This window comes from Enhydra lutris, unplaced genomic scaffold (genome assembly GCF_002288905.1).
Source record: "Enhydra lutris kenyoni isolate GAN:26980312 unplaced genomic scaffold, ASM228890v2 scaffoldscaffold5, whole genome shotgun sequence".
NCBI classification, from domain to species: Eukaryota; Metazoa; Chordata; class Mammalia; order Carnivora; family Mustelidae; genus Enhydra; species Enhydra lutris.
In genome coordinates this window covers 9,006,527-9,023,072 of record NW_019154089.1, presented here as the reverse complement: position 1 = coordinate 9,023,072, position 16,546 = coordinate 9,006,527, and the positions used below count along the sequence as shown (strand labels likewise).

At 40.4% G+C, this 16,546-nt stretch overlaps 1 protein-coding gene across 4 annotated transcripts in view; it reads left to right on the top strand.

The window, feature by feature from the left end:
• The first annotated feature begins 745 nt into the window (after positions 1–745).
• Positions 746–16,546, top strand: part of LOC111140903 (CDC42 small effector 2) — a 116,800-nt gene continuing 100,999 nt past the window's right edge. For 3 of the 4 annotated variants that reach the window (XM_022493155.1, XM_022493154.1, XM_022493156.1), the window contains exon 1: positions 749–841. The gene's annotated coding sequence lies outside the window, so the exon portion shown is untranslated. Of the gene's footprint in view, positions 842–16,546 lie in introns of all 4 variants that reach the window. The other variant, XM_022493157.1, reaches the window with a different exon arrangement.

Sequence of the window (16,546 nt, the reverse complement as noted above, 5' to 3'; positions counted from 1 at the left end):
AGACGTATATATTACTACATCATATTCCAAGTGTTGTAGGCCTGAAAACTTAATGTAGGGGTTTGGTGGAAGGCTGACGGCTGGACGGACACTCTTAGGTGTTACTGATTTCTGGGTTATACAAAACACAGCTAAAGAAGACTCAGATTCCAGGAGACAAGTAATTTCACACTTTTCAAATGTCAGGTGGAACTTCTAGGCCGTAAAAGCCAGTTAGGACAGATTCAACGATTCTGACGTTTACATTAGTAAAAAGCGGTGGTCCGAGGATTTCAGGGCATCTTTCCAACAATTCCAACTGACAAGTGGTGCCAGGACTCTGCGCCTAACCTGGGCAGCCTGGGAGCGTCCGCGGTCCCGCTAGGAGCGCAGGCACCGCCCCTCCGCGCGGTTCGGGGTGGGGGCTCGAGCCGCCGCTGCCAGCCGCCGGGCGGAGGGCGAGGAGGGGCTGTCGTGCGCTCCCACCCAGCCTTGGTCGCCATCTTCCGACGCGTCCTTTCCCGCGCGGGCTCCAGCCCCAGCTCTCGGCCCTCCTCGCGCTTAGGAAGAGGCTTCCTAGCCCGCGCAGCTACACCGAGCTGCGCGTTGCGGGGTCGCTGGCTCAGTCCGACGCCCAGGCGGGGCAGGGGCTGGGGCCGGCGCGGCGGCGCAGTCCTCGCGCGGCTCTCCGGGCGCGCGCCGCCTCTCGCTCCGCCCGCGCGCGAGCCTGGGCGGGGAGGGAGGGGCCAGGAAGCGGCAAGCGCGCTGGGGAGCGCAGCTGCGGGCGTGGGGGTGGCAGGAGCCGCGGAGCCGGCACCGAGAGCGGCTGCGGCTGGAGCCGTCCGTCCAGACAAAGGCGACGGTGAGTGCCCCGCCGGCCCGGGTCGTGCACCGGCCCCCACACCTCGCCCTCGCGGCCTCCTGGGCGGGGGCCCGCAGCCTCGAACCCCCGCCGCCAAGGGCTCGGTGGGGAGCGCGGCCCGGCCCTGCCCCCCGCGCGCTGCGGGCTGTGGGCTGAGCCTGCGGCTCCATTTTCAGGTCTGGGCGAGGTCTTCCTGCGGACCCTGCCTTTGGTTTTTCTTCCATTCCTTCTGAGAAAAGGTTACATGCTCAGTTCAAAATTGACGACAGGCGGGCGGCTGAGGGAGCCAACCGCCAGCCTGATGTAAAATGGAAATGAAAAGCCCCCCTCCCCCCAACTTTGCAGGTCTGGGAGTCCGGAGGGGAGGGGAGGGGCGGAGGGCAGGCGGAGAGGGCCGGGGTCCTTCAGGTGTGAGTTTGGGGGTGGGGTGGGAACCCCTGCCTGAGGAGCCGGGGCTCTTTCCTGAGGCGTGCGGCGCGTTCCGCTCGCGGGTCTCGCCTCGCTTCTCTTTGGGCCCCGGAGAGAAAGCCCTGCCTGACCACCTACACGGAGGAAGGAGCTCGTGTTACTCGTACAGGTTGTCTTTCCTTTGCCGCTTCAGTTGTGATTTTTGGTAACGGGTGTGGTAGGTAGCGGCTGTCTGATGCCTCATTCATCGCCGAAAAGCCCCGGTGGGCCGATTTCATGTGTACTTGAAACAACATTGGAATTTCTCTATAGTTGCTGTTATTTCAAATGATAAACTTTTGTAGGGGAATTTGGTGCTGATGTTCAGTTTACAGAACTGACATTTTGTTTAAAGAGTCTGGCTTATAGTAGGTGCTCAGTAAAATATTTGAATGAATGAACAAATCTTGAAACATGAAAACTGATTTCACAGCTATTAAAAATTTAGGCACAAACCCTCTTGACTCAAGGGAAAAAAAACCGTTGGGAAACAACATGCAGTTTCTGTTTATATGCTGTTTTTTTATTTTTACCCACCATACATGTAGTAGTGTTGATCAGTTATTATCAATGTTACAAGTGTAGGAAATGTAGTTGAAATGTGAAATTTTTCATTTGGAGGAAAAGTCGGTAGACATTTTCTGTTATTTAAAAAATAAGTATTAAAAGACAAGGGTTATTTCTGATTTTCTTTCGAAAGAACAGAAATTAAAGAAGAGGTGTTTGGATTGTACTTTGTTCTTTTGAGACACCCAAAGTCTATTTCATTATGAATAGATAAGTTTATGTGCTTTTGGCAGGGCATGGTGGCATGGTCTTCAGTTGCTTTTTGAGCCAGAGGCTCTCTAAAGTTAGGGGGAAAAGAAAACTAATGTTACACTAATTAAACCCTACCGTTTTTTCAGCCGGTGTTCATTAAGCACCCATTATGTACTGGCACCTGTGTTGGTTGCTGAGTTTCTAGAAGCAAACAAAACCCACAATTATCGCTTTAACCTGAGCATGAAGTTCTTTCCTCTTTATCGATGTTGCCAGTAAGGACTGTTTTATACCCCTACTGCCTACTTACAGGAAAGCTGGCAAGTGGAGTGCAGGAAGTATGGATCCCTAACAGGCTATTTAAAGGTTAATAAGTAACTTCATAGGGCTGAGATTATTGGTTTGCATTTTCTTATTGTCAGTTTAACAAAATCAGTCTACATTTTAAAATGAAGGGAGGAAAAGGTTTAACAAACTAATTTTTCCCCTCCTTCCATAGTGGATGATTTTGGTACAGTGTGTTTATAGAAGAGTAATGTACTTCTGGTGGTTTTCTGTAAATAATCTTTGCTATACAGTATTTTCTATTTTTTAAATTCTCCAAGGAGAAACAGTGGATTACTTTTCTACAAGAAATGTTTTAAATAAAGCACCTATTTGGAAGTTTTATTTTGACCTTTTAGTCGCTATTTACAGATAAATACAGTATTGACTTAATCATGGTGAAAAGGGAAGGACTACTAGTAATAATTTGTGGTTCCATATTTGGACTTTCCCCCTAGTATTGCGACTGTGATGGAACTGCTTACTAAAAGGAGAATGCTGTTTGTAGTATTTATTCTGAACATAAGGTTGCATTGTGTGTGTTTGTCTTAAATACATAGGATTTTTTTTTATATAAAAACACCTTGTTTTTATTTTTTATTTTTTATTTTTTTAAAGATTTTATTTATTTGACAGAGATCACAAGTAGGCAGAGAGGCAGGCAGAGAGAGAGAGGAGGAAGCAGGCTCCCTGCTGAGCAGAGAGCCCTAAGCGGGGCTCTATCCCAGGACACTGGGACCATGACCTGAGCAGAAGGCAGAGGCTTTAACCCACTGAGCCACCCAGGCGCCCCTACATAGGATTTTTAAAAAAATATATTTTATTTTTATTTATTTATTTGAGAGAGAGAGACAGCGAGAGAGAGCATGAGCGAGGAGAAGGTCGGAGGGAGAAGCAGACTCCCTGTGGAACTGGGAGCCGGATGTGGGACTTGATCCCAGGACTCCAGGATCATGACCTGAGCTTAACCAACTGAGCCACCCAGGTGCCCCATAGAATTTTTTTTTAAAGTGCTTTTTTTATTTGGCCTATCCAAAGGCCAAATTGATGTGTTCCAGTGTCATTTTTTTGAGCATTACAAAATAATGTAGATTAATAAATTTTTTCATAGATTGCATTTCAGTTTAGGTAGATTGACTTGTTAACACCTTATACATTATTGAAGATAATTTGTACTTTCAGATAGAACTTTCAGGTTTTTAGGTTGGCTGTTTGTTTTTTGTGGTTGTGCCTGGGAGTAATGTGGAAAGTAATCTCATTTTAGTGGTAGAGGGTTTTGTTTTATTATTTTTTTTTAATGTACATTTATTGTAGGAAGAGTTACTTTGACAATATACTGTTGATAGTCTGGTGCTGATGAGAAACCTAGTGTAGTAGGTGATAATAGTGATGTTGAAGAAGGTGTAAGCAAGCTGTGATATGTTGAATAAAATGCTTGGTGTATTGTATTTGGTTAAGAACTTCATCATCAGAGCTCGTGACAGTCAACAGTATAGAGAAATACTAAAATTTTTTCAAGAAGTAAGAACCCATGGGAAACCTGGGTGGTTTGGTAGGTTAAGCATCTGCCTTTGGCCCAGGTTGTAATCGCAGGATCCTAGGATTGAGCCCTGCGCCTGCTCAGCGGGGAGCCTGCTTCTCCCTCCGCCACTCCCCCTGCTTGTGCAGTCTTGCTCTGTCTCTGTCAAATAAATAAAATCTTAAAAAAAAAACCCCGTGATTACGTTTTTGTACCATAAAAAAATACTATATTTTCATAGTATTATTTCTTTTTTTTTTTAATTTTTTATATTTTTTATTTTTTTTTATTTGACAGGGATCACAAGCAGGCAGAGAGGCAGGCAGAGAGAGGGTAGGAAGCAGGCTCCCCGCTGAGCAGAGAGCCTGATGACCAGGACCCTGGGATCATGACCTGAGCCAGAGGCAAAGGCTTTAACCCACTGAGCCACCCAGGCGCTCCCATAGTATTATTTCTATCTCAGAATAGTTTATAATGTTTTGAGTCTAAATAAATTCCAGGATCATCCCATTTTATAATTGTTGGAGATTTGAAATGATGCTTTCTTCCTCAGGGTATGTGTGTGTTTGACAGGATGGGAGTAGGGAGTTTGTTCGTTTTTTTTAAGAATGCTTTACAAAGTGTTTTATCGTATGTAATTAATAAAGTGATTAAGAATGATGCCCATAAAAAAAAAAAAGAATGATGCCCATAAAAAAAGCATTGCAGCTGTGCTCATTTTTGTATAGATAATTTAAGTATCAATTAGCATTTGTATAAAAACATTTCCAAAATGCTTTGTAAGTAATTTGTCACATTTATTCTCTAGGACAGGTTACTATTACATTTTTTATATCCCAGGTGTCACTTTTTGGAAGCGTTTAGGTTTTCATCTGCTTTTGGATGAGTCTGGGATACTTTTGTTAACATGTCTTAAGTTTTTTTTTTTTTTCCTCACAACTGGAAATGTGTATTGGTTTTCATCTGTTACAGTGTTCTTAATCTCAGTCCCCATGAAATATTTTAGCATTGTACTGAAAAATGTTAGTGATGTTTTTGAGAGGAACATTATGGATTCCCTGTACATTCTTGAGAAGAACTGAGTGAAATGTGTACTTACCCTTAATTCTTACTTATTAGTTAGGTGAGGGAATTTATCCTGATTTTTTCCCCCATACTGTGTGGAAAAACTTGAAATTTAGCTTGTTAATAATTAACTTCATGCATACTGCTGCCTTACCTCAAAGCTTAAGAATACTGGAACTTTTCTATAATACAAACAAATAACAGGGCAGGATTTAGCTGAAAGAGTTATAGGAATCCATCCAAAGGGAGTTTCTGAACTGAAAGCCAAAAGACTTGGTAATAAGCTATCTTTATCATGACACCATAAAATACCTGCAAATGTATTTTAGTCAAAATGGATTACAGTAAAACAAACTCCCTCTTTTTCCTAGAAAGCATTAGATAACTGCATGTTAAATTTAAGTATCTTTGAAAATGACTAAATGATGAGCACTGAAATTTTTTTTTAAAGACTTTATTTATTTATTTGACAGAGACACAGCGAGAGAGGGAACTCAAGCAGGGGAATGGGAGAGGGAGAAGCAGGCTTTCCTCCGAGCAGGGAGCCTGATGCAGGCCTCGGTGCGGGCCTCGGTACCAGGACCCTGGGATCATGACCTGAGCGGAAGGCAGACGCTTAATGCCTGAGCCACCCAGGTGCCCTTAAATTTTTATTTTATATCTTATGCTTTTAGAAATTCATGCTAAAATTTGTTAAATCTTTGATTGGATTATTGTAAGCATCTTTTAGTAAAACAAAATCATTTTATTCCAAGTAGCTTAATAATATACTTCCACTTTTTGCTTAATAAAGCAAAAATGAATTTTTTGTATATTCAGAATTGTATATGTTTTGCACTTACATATGGTGAGAACCCATGGGTATTTGTGGAACTGGTATGTGCAGTGGATTGGACTTGATAAAACTTAAGGAGAAAACAACTCTCTCCCTGTACCTTCAAACTGTCGCTGTAGAGTAAGTATTTCCCTGCCTCTGGATGAGCTTTTAGGAAGGTCAGGTAGCTTTTCTAGTTAGTTTTAGGTAATAAGAATTCGTGTACTTACTTGTCAATGATAGTGTTACTTTAGTCATTACAAGGTACAGTTCAGTATAATCAGTGTTAAAACTCTTACACAATTCAGAACTTCTCTTTATGGCTCAGAACTTCTTGAGCCCTAGAAGTCTGCTTTGGAGTAAGAGTCCTAGTAGGTGTCTTTTATTTTACCAGCATCACTGTGCTGTTCATTCAGCTGCCCAGGGTCTACCTCGGTGGGGAGAGAGAATTGGGGGTGGTGGTGGTGGTATGTTTTTAATGTGGCTCATCCTCTTGTGCTCTGGCATTGGTGCCTTCTGAATCAGGCAGGTGGTTCAAAGTGGACTTTCTCCAGAAGTGCTGGAAATGGTTTTCTTGGGGATTCCACGTCTGGGAACCTTCCAGCTACAATTCTTGTGATACAGTTCTTCCATTACTGTTCCTTCATCTTCCAGTTTCTCTCATCTGCAGGCTCACTGTGCCTAAGGAGAGGTTTTGCTTAGTCTTCACAGTAGTTCTGTAGCTTTTTTTAAATTCTTTTTTTTTTTTTTTTAAGATTTTATTTATTTATTTGAGAGAGAGACAGTGAGAGAGAGCATGAGCAAGGAGAAGGTCAGAGGGAGAAGCAGACTCCCCATGGAGCTGGGAGCTCGATGCGGGACTCAATCCTGGGACTGCGGGATCATGACCTGAGCCGAAGGCAGTCGTCCAACCAACTGAGCCACCCAGGCGTCCCAGTTCTGTAGCTTTTTAACCGGATCTGCTCTTTACTAAGATTATTTCATAATATGCAGTTTTGTGCATTCCACTCTGACCTCAACATTGTACCTTTCCAGCTCTTTCTGTTAATTATCCCCACTTAAACAGGACTTCTGTGTCTGGGACCTATAGCATGTTGCTAATGTACTGTCCCAAGCCTCCTTTCTCCATATCCATGCTTTGAATCCGTGGTCCTCTGTTACAGATTTTACTTTTGTACACCCTCAGTTCTCTGTTGTACTTCTTTACTGTACTCATCAGGCAATCTGCCCCCCTACCCCTTCTCCATCTAGTCTAGCCTATACATGGCATTTGAGTGGGACTTGAGGAAAAAAAACACCAATGCTTACCTCATCTCCCTGTAAATTCAGGAGGGTTCTTCATGCTCCCACAGTTCTGTAATCTTAAATATTTAATTTTTTAAAGTAATCCCTACACCCAACATGGCACTCAAGCTCAGAAGCCTGAGATCAAGAGTCACACATTCCACTGCCTAAGTCAGCTAGGTGCCCCAGTTCTGTAATCTTAGTACATTTGTTGATTGAATCACTCTCCCACTCCCCTAAATGACTATTTTACATCTCTCCTGAAACTCTCTCACCTCTTTGCATTTTCAGCTGATGACTCTGCTTCCTGTATATTAAAAATGAAAGCAATCAGAAAAAACTTTTTAATCTCTTTTTGCATTTATACCCACACTTACTGCATTTTCTCTTATGCTATGAACATGGGTTCCATTCATCTTGCCCTTCTCTGGTCAAGGACATTGCATTGCCTCAGTATTCATCCCAGGCTCCTGCCTGCCAGTGAGCTGTGTCATCCCTGTTTGCCATTTCTACTTGATCATTCCTGTCTGTGTAGAGATATGCTGAACTATCTCCCATCTTTAAAACAAACAAACCTCCCCCAACACCACATTTTTCTTATTTATGGCCATCAGTCCTCTGTATCTCTTTTGGGTCCATTACATTCAGTTTTTGTTTTTTGTTTTTTTTTCTTTTATCTTCTTTTCTTTTTCACTCTAACTACTCTTGTTGAGGTTACTAATGACCTCCTTGGTGATATATTCCCTAGTCAGTTCTCAGTCCTAATCCTCTTGATGTAGCAGCAGCAGCATTTGTCATGGTTGATAATTTTCTTCTCTTTGAAACCTTTTTTTTCTTTGCTTCTGGGACACTATTACTTATTTTTAGTTTGTTTTTCTGATTCTTTTTTGTAGCCCCAACTTTTAAAAAATAAGGCAGTGTCCCAGAGCTCTATGTTTAAGTCTCTTCTATATTTATATGTAGTCCTTTGTAATCTCATCCTATTCTCTAGCTGGAATTACCATATATTTTAAATTAAAAATGTTCTCTTCAGCTTGGATCTCTTTCCTGACCTCCACATGTGTACCCAACTTTTGAGTCGACATTCCTAATTAGGTATCCCATATTTCATAAGTCAAAACTGAACTTATCATCTTTATTTCTCTCCTACCCCAATTATTGTTCTTATCCCATCTCCCTCATCTTAGAGGTGTCAATCCCATCTTTTAGTTTTTTGTGGCTGAAACCTTGTAGACACTTTTTTTTTTTAAGATTTTATTTATTTGAGAGAGAATGAGAGAGAGTGCACGAGAGTGGGGGAAGAGTCAGAGGGAGAAGTGGACTCCCTGCTGAGCTGAGAGCCTGATGCAGAACTTGATCCTGGGATTCCAGGGTGATGACCTGAGCCAAAGGCAGTCGCTTAACCAACTGAGCCACCCAGGCGCCCCCTTGTAGACATTGTTGATTTCACTTTCTCTCACCCCCACGTCTAAATCAAAATAATGTATCATGAAAGTATGTCCTGTATTTACTTTAAAATCTATCATAAGACCACTCATGACACTCTTTTCTAAGCAACCATCATCTCTTGCCTATCTTATTTTAGCAGTCTCTTTCCTGTTCTCTTTGCTGCTTCTGCTCTTTTCTGTTCTCAGGACAGTATCCAGGGTGATCCTTTTGAAATGAAGTTTAATTCTGTTACTTTGATGATCAAAATCCTTCAGTGGCTTTCCTAAGAGCAAAAGCCAGAATACAGCAGGGCCTCCAAGGCCCTCCATCATCCGTGCCTCCTACCTCTCTGATGATATGTCCTATGACTTTCTCCTTGGTCTGTTCCATGCCAGGCATATGGGTGTTCTTGAGCTTTCTTGAACCTGCCAAGCACAGTTTTGCTTTAGTATCCTTAGGGAAAGAGCTTTCTTTTATTCACTGCAGGATATCCAGTATTTGTAACAGAGACATGCCCATGATGGGCATTTACATTTGCTAAATGAGTGACTGCTTATCTTGTTATTCATGTCTTTGAAGAGAGCTTTTATGTATGTTTGTATAACCAAAAGTATTTTGACTAAAAATATTTCACTTAAAACCATGTAGTCCTAGAAGAATTAAGTAAAAACTTTTAGATACAAGGAGAAAAAGTATGTTAGATTAATTTTTGTGTATGGAAAGTGAAAATATGTGGTTATGGACAGAGGAGGTAGGAAAGCAACAGAGAGGTAAAGTAAACGCAATAAAAAGAAAAGGCTGATTTGGAAGTAGGGTGACAACACTTAAACTATCTTTGGCTTGCTCCATACTTCTTTTGGGCTCTTTCTTGAATTGGTGTTTTTCTTTTTTTTTAAAGATTTTATTTGTTTGACAGGGAAAGAGAGAGAGAGAGCACGCAAGAGAGCATGCGCACAAGCAGGGGATGCTGGAGAGGGAGAAGCAGGCTTCCTGCTGAACAGGAAGCCCAAGGCGGGGATCCATCCCAGGATCCTGGGATTCATGACCTGAGCTGGAGGCAGACAGTTAATGACTGAGCTGCCCAGGCGCCCTTATTTCTAGAATTCTGAGGGTTGGTAATTTACATGGACTTGGGCTCTTGAAGTTGGGCTATATTACACCTTTCTTTTATCAGGGATATTGGTTTAAGTGAGTTTGGGATCCAAAACTTGGTTGGTTTTCTATTGCCAAACTCCTTTTGTTAAAAAAAAATAAGTTGCTGTTATCTGGCTTTATCTGAGGATATTCTTAGTATTTCTTAATTGTTTTGTAGAGAGCCCAAACAGAGGTGTCATAGCTTTAGAGAGAGATTTTCAGCATACACAAATTTATTAGTATGCTGTGTTCTCTCGGTATTGCACAGCATGTTTACCACCCCCTCGGAAAAGGTGGGGCCTATAAGTAGTTTTATTGTAGTTCTGTGGTAAGCTACCAGCTAGCTACATTAATGTGCACAATTTTATTGAGTGGTATTTATAAGCATATTTGTGCTCATAAATGAAAAATACTTGAATGCATATAAATGCATTTTTAAAATTGTAATTTAATATTTAGGTAGGAAAAAGGAGTGTGGGGGAAATTAATGATAATGCAAACTTTCAGTCTTTCATTATGCTGAGACAAGATTTTGTAAACCCTTTTAAAAATTAATTAATTTTAGAGATTTTATTTTTAAGCAGTCTCTGCACCAAACGGGCTCAAATCCACGACCCTGAGACCAAGAATAACACGCTCCACTGACTGAGCCCGGCAGGTGCCCCTAAAATTTATTTTTAAACTCTTTTTTTTTTTTTTCTAAGTTATAAGTCTCATTTCCTGTTGATTAAAAAAATCTTTTAGGGGGTGGTTGGTTGGCTCAGTTGGTTAAGTATCTGCCTTTGGCTTGGGGCATGATCCCCGGATTCTGGGATTGAGTGCCTGGTGGGCTCCCTGCTCAGCAGGAAGCCTGCTTCTCCCTCTCCTTATGCCTCTGCCCCACCCCCCAACTCCCGCGCGTGTGTGTGCGCGCGCACTTGTGTGTTCACACTCTTCTTGCAAATGGTTAAATCTTTAAAAAATCATTTAAAAAAATTGTTAAAAGAGGTGGCTTAGAAGTTCCTGAATGAATAATTTTTTATGCATTAAGCATAAATTATTCTCCAAAAACCAGTCTAAACATTTTCCTATTTTTATGTAATATGCAGTAATTTGTCTTGATTGACTTGTCTGATGGACAAGTCATGTGGCCATAATTTCATGTGGCCATAATGTGGACTTAATTTTCATGGCCATAGAGGTATGGGTATGTATGTGTTGGTATGTATCGTTTGTTCTTATAATATGCAGATGTAATATAAACTTGTATATGCTTTATATTTTACTTTAACTCCTAAGCAGTGATATCTGTAAGTCAGATTTGGTATATTTTTCTTTCATATTAAATAGGGAATTAAAATATAAAAATTTTCATACTAAAACATGACATTTTTTATTTTTTTATTAAAATCTTTTTTTTTTTTTTTAAGATTTTATTTATTTGACAGACAGAGATCACAAGTAGGCAGAGAGGCAGGCAGAGAGGGAGGAGGAAGCAGGCTCTCTGCTGAGCAGAGAGCCTGATGCGGGCTCGATCCCAGGACCCTGGGATCATGACCTGAACCAAAGGCAGAGGCTTTAACCCACTGAGCCACCCAGGTGCCCCGAAACATGACATTTTTTAAAGTTTATTTACAAATCTTGTAAAATCATTTTGGATGACATACTAACAAGTGTTTCCTTACGGTTTTGAATTAATTGTTCTATTTTGTAGGGTAATTATGTAATCTTCATTAGAATTTGACATTGGTCTATCTGAATTCATGTTACCATTTCACATATGAAATATCCATATTGGATTAATAAGATCCTTATTTCTGGGACACCTGGGTGGCTCAGTCTGTTAAGCATACTTCTCTTGATTTTGATTGAGGTCATTATCTCAGGTGGTGAGATAGAGCCCTGCATGGGGCTTTGCAGTGGGTGGTGGGCTCTGTGTTGAGCGTGGAGTCTGATTAAGATTTCCCCACCTTCCCCATCTGCCCCTCTCCCCCATCTCTTGCATGCATTCATTTTCTTTCTCTCTCTCTCAAAAGAAAAAAATCCCTATTTCTGAACTAGTAAGTAGTCAAACCTCTAAATTTATTTCAGGTATATTCATAGTTTGAGGCCTGCTATGGCCTGCTTTAACTTCTTAAGTTTCTAGGTGGATTGTGAAGTAACCAAAATAATCATATTGAGAAAAGTGAATATAAGTAATAGGCTGTCAACCAAGTCTCTTAAGGGGTTGTGAAAGTATGCATGCATTTATTCATTTAACAGATTTATCACACTACTCTTCCCAGTCTACTCAGAATAAAATACAAACTGTACTCTCCCAGAAAATACAAACTCACTCATACTCTGTCTATATAATATGGACCTTACAACCTCTCAGAGTGGCTTACCTTTGCTCACTGCCTTTAGCCACAAATTAATTTCTCAAACAGGTCTTGCTTGTTCTAGGGTTATGGTTTTTATACTAGTTGTTTCCTCTGTTTGAAATGATGGTTCCCAGATCTTTGCAAGGGTAGCCTCTTATCTTTAAGATCTCAGCTTAAGTATCACCTCATTTCCTCGCCACTCAGTTTAAAATAGCACCCTCCCATCACTGTTACACTTTCTTTTATAGCATTTGTCAGACCTTAAAGTTATATATATATATATAGAGAGAGAGAGAGAGAGAGAGAGAGAGATGTAATATGTATTTTTAAAGATTTTATTTATTTATTTGACAGAGAGATCACAAGCAGGCAGAGAGGTAGGCAGAGACCGAGAGGGAAGCAGGCTGCCCGCTGAGTAGAGAGCCCGATGTGGGGCTCCATCCCAGGACCCTGAGACCATGACCTGAGCTGAAGGCAGAGGCTTAACCTACTGGGCCACCCAGGCGCCCCCAAATAATATATTTTTAATTTAAGTGTGTCCTAAAGTAGATCATAAGCCTTATGAGAGCAAGGAACTCCTTTTTCTTGTTCCTTGCTGTCACAATGCTCAGAACAATACATGACACTAGATAAGTGTTTAGTAAAAAAGTGTTGAATGAATAAAATAAGGTAGTAATCTCATTTATTCTTTTTTAAAATTTATTCTTTTTTGTGAATGAATTTTAGTGTATTGATGTCTTAAAGTGTCAGAAATGTATGTCTCCTAGCCTAGGGGAGTAGGAAATGGGATTATTCAAGTAAAAGCCTGATTTAAGGAAAGTATGAAAAAATTTAGGAACTGCTCTGATGATCCTTAGATGAGAGTACTGGGTAGAAAAACTATTGGTGTGTTGGAGCTGGTGAGCTGGTCTTTTGCATCTCTCCAGCTCCACGTTCAGTAACACTGTGTTGGCAGCCTGAAACTGGCTATGGTAGGACGATTTATGACATGGAGATCTACAAAAGCTATAAGTCAGGGTCTTTTTTCCAGAGAGGTAGTTGTTAAATATTTATCAGCAGACCACTGGATGGAACCATATGAAATTGCTGTTTTTATGGATAAAAATGCTTGACTATTGATGAACATTTTTCCTTATCATTTAACGTAGCAGAGTTAGTTATTTTGGTTTAAAGATAATTTCTTCCTTGTGGTCTGTGAAATCAGTTCATTCAGCGACTTACCTCAGTGCTGTACCTTTTTTGTTTTTCAAAGTTGCATTCCCTTCACATCTGATGTTGGTTTGTAGATTTTTTTATTGTGTAAAAACTGGTTATATGTGTGTTTGTATGTTAATTGCTTAACTGAACACCTTATTTTGACTGGTTGTTACAACACAGGCATAAAAGATCTTGAGATGCCTTTGAAGGTATTTTTGGTTTTCCTACTGAGTTGCTACGCCCATTGTAAGGTGTTCTTTTCCTGGTGAAGAAAGCGGAGTGGATTGGTTTGGTCCTAGATTATTAGATAACTTTTATTTTATTTATTTTTTATTATTATTATTTTTAAGATTTTATTTATTTATTTGTGAGAGAGAGAGAGAGAGAGAGAGAGCGAGCATGAGCACAGGCAGACAGAGTGGTAGGCAGAGGCAGAGGGAGAAGCAGGCTCCCCTCCGAGCAAGGAGCCTGATGTGGGACTCGATCCCAGGACGCTGGGACCATGACCTGAGCCGAAGGCAGCTGCCCAACCAACTGAGCAACCCAGGCGTCCCGATAACTTTTATTTTAAAATTTGCTTTTCAGAATGATTTACATAAATATACCTGAGTTCAGTTTTTCATTTTTTTTTTTTTTCTGGCTTGTTTTCTTCTTTCGCCCATTATCCTCTAAGTGCTTACCTGATGTCTCTGATGATTTACTTCCTGCTACTCTGATTTTTTTTCCTATGCAACCGTATCTCTAAATCAATGAAATGATGTCCTATTTTTCAGGTTTAGTAGGTTTTCTCTATTGTCTCTTCTATGATCACCTGGACATTCCATTGCCATTTTTCACCCTTATCTCCCCTCCCCCCCAAGTTCTATAAAGAGATTATTTTCTTACAGGCACCTGAGGAAATTTATTTTAAAATTTCTTTTAAAATTGAACTTTGGAAATTAAAATTTGAACTTTGTTGATTCACTGACAGTTTTTTTTTTTTTTTAAGATTGTATTTATTTATTTGACAGAGAGAGACAGCAAGAGAGGGAACACAAGCAGGAATAGTGGGAGGAGAAGCAGGCTTCCGGCTGAGCAAGGAAGTGCAGGGCTCCATCCCAGGACCCTGGGATCATGACCTAAGCTGAAGGCAGATGCTTAGCGACTGAGCCACCCAGGCGACCCCCCAACTTTTTTTAAAAACCGAAATAAGATCTTAGTACACAATTTATCAAATACTGTGATCATAAAAGCATTACTTTTATTACTTCAGTTTGAAAAAAATCTCTTTGGAAAGTGAAAATTTTGTTTGACAGTGGGTAAAGCTGTAAGTAAAGTTGTGATTAAAAACAATGGTGTTTATGGAGAGTAGAATTGTGGTAAGTCACCTCAACTCAAAAATTACTTGAGCAGTAATTTTTTCTTAAGAGCTCTTTTACCATTGCACAATAGCTTGATTGTGTTACACCAGCAAAGGAAAACAGTACGTGATTCTGTGTACAGTAGACTTATTTTAATAATAGCCCTAGGGTAAAATAAGGGGCTGTAGATAAGTTCCTGTTTTTTGGTCTGCCCCAAGTCCTAGTGATGCCTTAATATTAAAATAATTTTAGAAGAAAAATATGTTTTATTCAAGGCTTTTATCCAGTTTGTGACAATTTTATTAGATATTGCTATCCTTTTTAATATATCAGAATGAAGAATGAGGAGGTTCTTGGGAAAAAAAAGTTTTAGTTTAAGAATTCTTGTATTAAAAAGAATTATTGTATTAATGTTTGATTTTGTTTCATGTATGTGCAAATCCTTGTGGAAGAGTTCCTCAGACATATTGGTATATTCCATGCTTTGTAAATCAGTCCTAATCTTATCAAATAGCTGTTTTGGACTAAAAGTAGTTCTTTAAAGCTAATGAAGAGTCCTTGAAAGACTGAATAATTTAAAGATTTTTTTTCTTATTTGACAGAAACAGCGAGAGAGGGAACATAATCCGGGGAGTGGGAGAGGGAGAAGCAGACTCCCCACTGACTGGGGAGCCTGAAGAAGGGCTTGGCCCCAGGACCCTGAGATCATGACCTGAGCCAAAGGCAGATGCTTAACAGCTGAGCCACCCAGGCGCCCAAGGGTTGTATAATTTAAATGACTTTTTCTTTATCACAGTTATGTTCATCAGCTGTGGTAAAGTAGAAAGCTGGTTTCTTACCTTGTTTTTATTTATTTTTTTAACCTTGTCTTTTTATTTTTTGTAAACTGCTTGCTCACAAGCTCCTGTACTCTGTATCTCTTTATTTTTTAATTTTTTTAAAAAGTAGGCAGAGAGGCAGGCAGAGAGAGTGAGAGGGAAGCAGGCTCCCTGCCGAACAGAGAGCCCGATGCGGGGCTCAGTCCAAGGACCCTGAGATCATGACCTGAGTCGAAGGCAGCGGCTTAACCCACTGAGCCACCCAGGCGCCCCTGTATCTCTTTTTAAATAGCTGAAGTAGTCATTTCTCTTAATGTAGTGCTACTTCCTAAATGGTGCATGTAATCCTGAAAACATCTCTCATGTGGTAAAGAAAAATAAATGGCATTATAGTTGATGTGGCCTTTTCTACAAAGAAATGATCCATTTTTATATGAAGGGGAGATTGGCAGTTCCTGAAAAAATGCTTTTCAGCGAGTGATCACATGTTTGTAAATGTTGGAAGATTCAGTGAATATTGATATAAATTCAAGAAAAATGTTTAGAATTATTTTGTACATTTGCTGTTTAAGAAATAGGTATTTTTTAAGACTTTGATTTCACAGTGGATTTTTAGCATTTTTGTATTTATTTTGTAAGTAAGGACCTTGTTTTTATAAAATGATACCTACAGAGCTCAGAAATTAGTCACATAATAAATGGCAGAAAAAGTGTTCCAAATGTCTGATTTTCAGAGTCATTGACTTTGGAAGCATTGTTAAGTGGCAGAAAGAGTAGGGACTTTGGAATTAGGCACACCTAAGTTTAATCCATAACTTTGTCACATACTCGCTGCGTGGCTAAGGCCTCAGTCTTGGTGATTTTAATTTTCTTTCTCGATTAAATGAGGGTAAAAGGTTTGGTAGGATTGAAGTAATTGGCTTGTAGAAAGTGTTAATAATACTTCATTTCCTTTTTTGCTATCTCATATTATTATTATTTTTTTTTAAGATTTGATTTTATTTGACAGAGATCACAAGTAGGCAGAGAGGCAGGCAGAGAGAGAGAGGGAGGAAGCAGTCTCCCTGCTGAGCAGAGAGCCCGATGCAGAGCTCCCCAGGACCCTGAGACCATGACCTGAGCCAAAGGCAGACGCTTTAACACACTGAGCCACCCAGGCTCCCCACTTCATATTATTTTAAAACATCTCCAGGGGCAACTGGATGGCTCAGTCCTTAAGCGTCAGCTCAGGTGA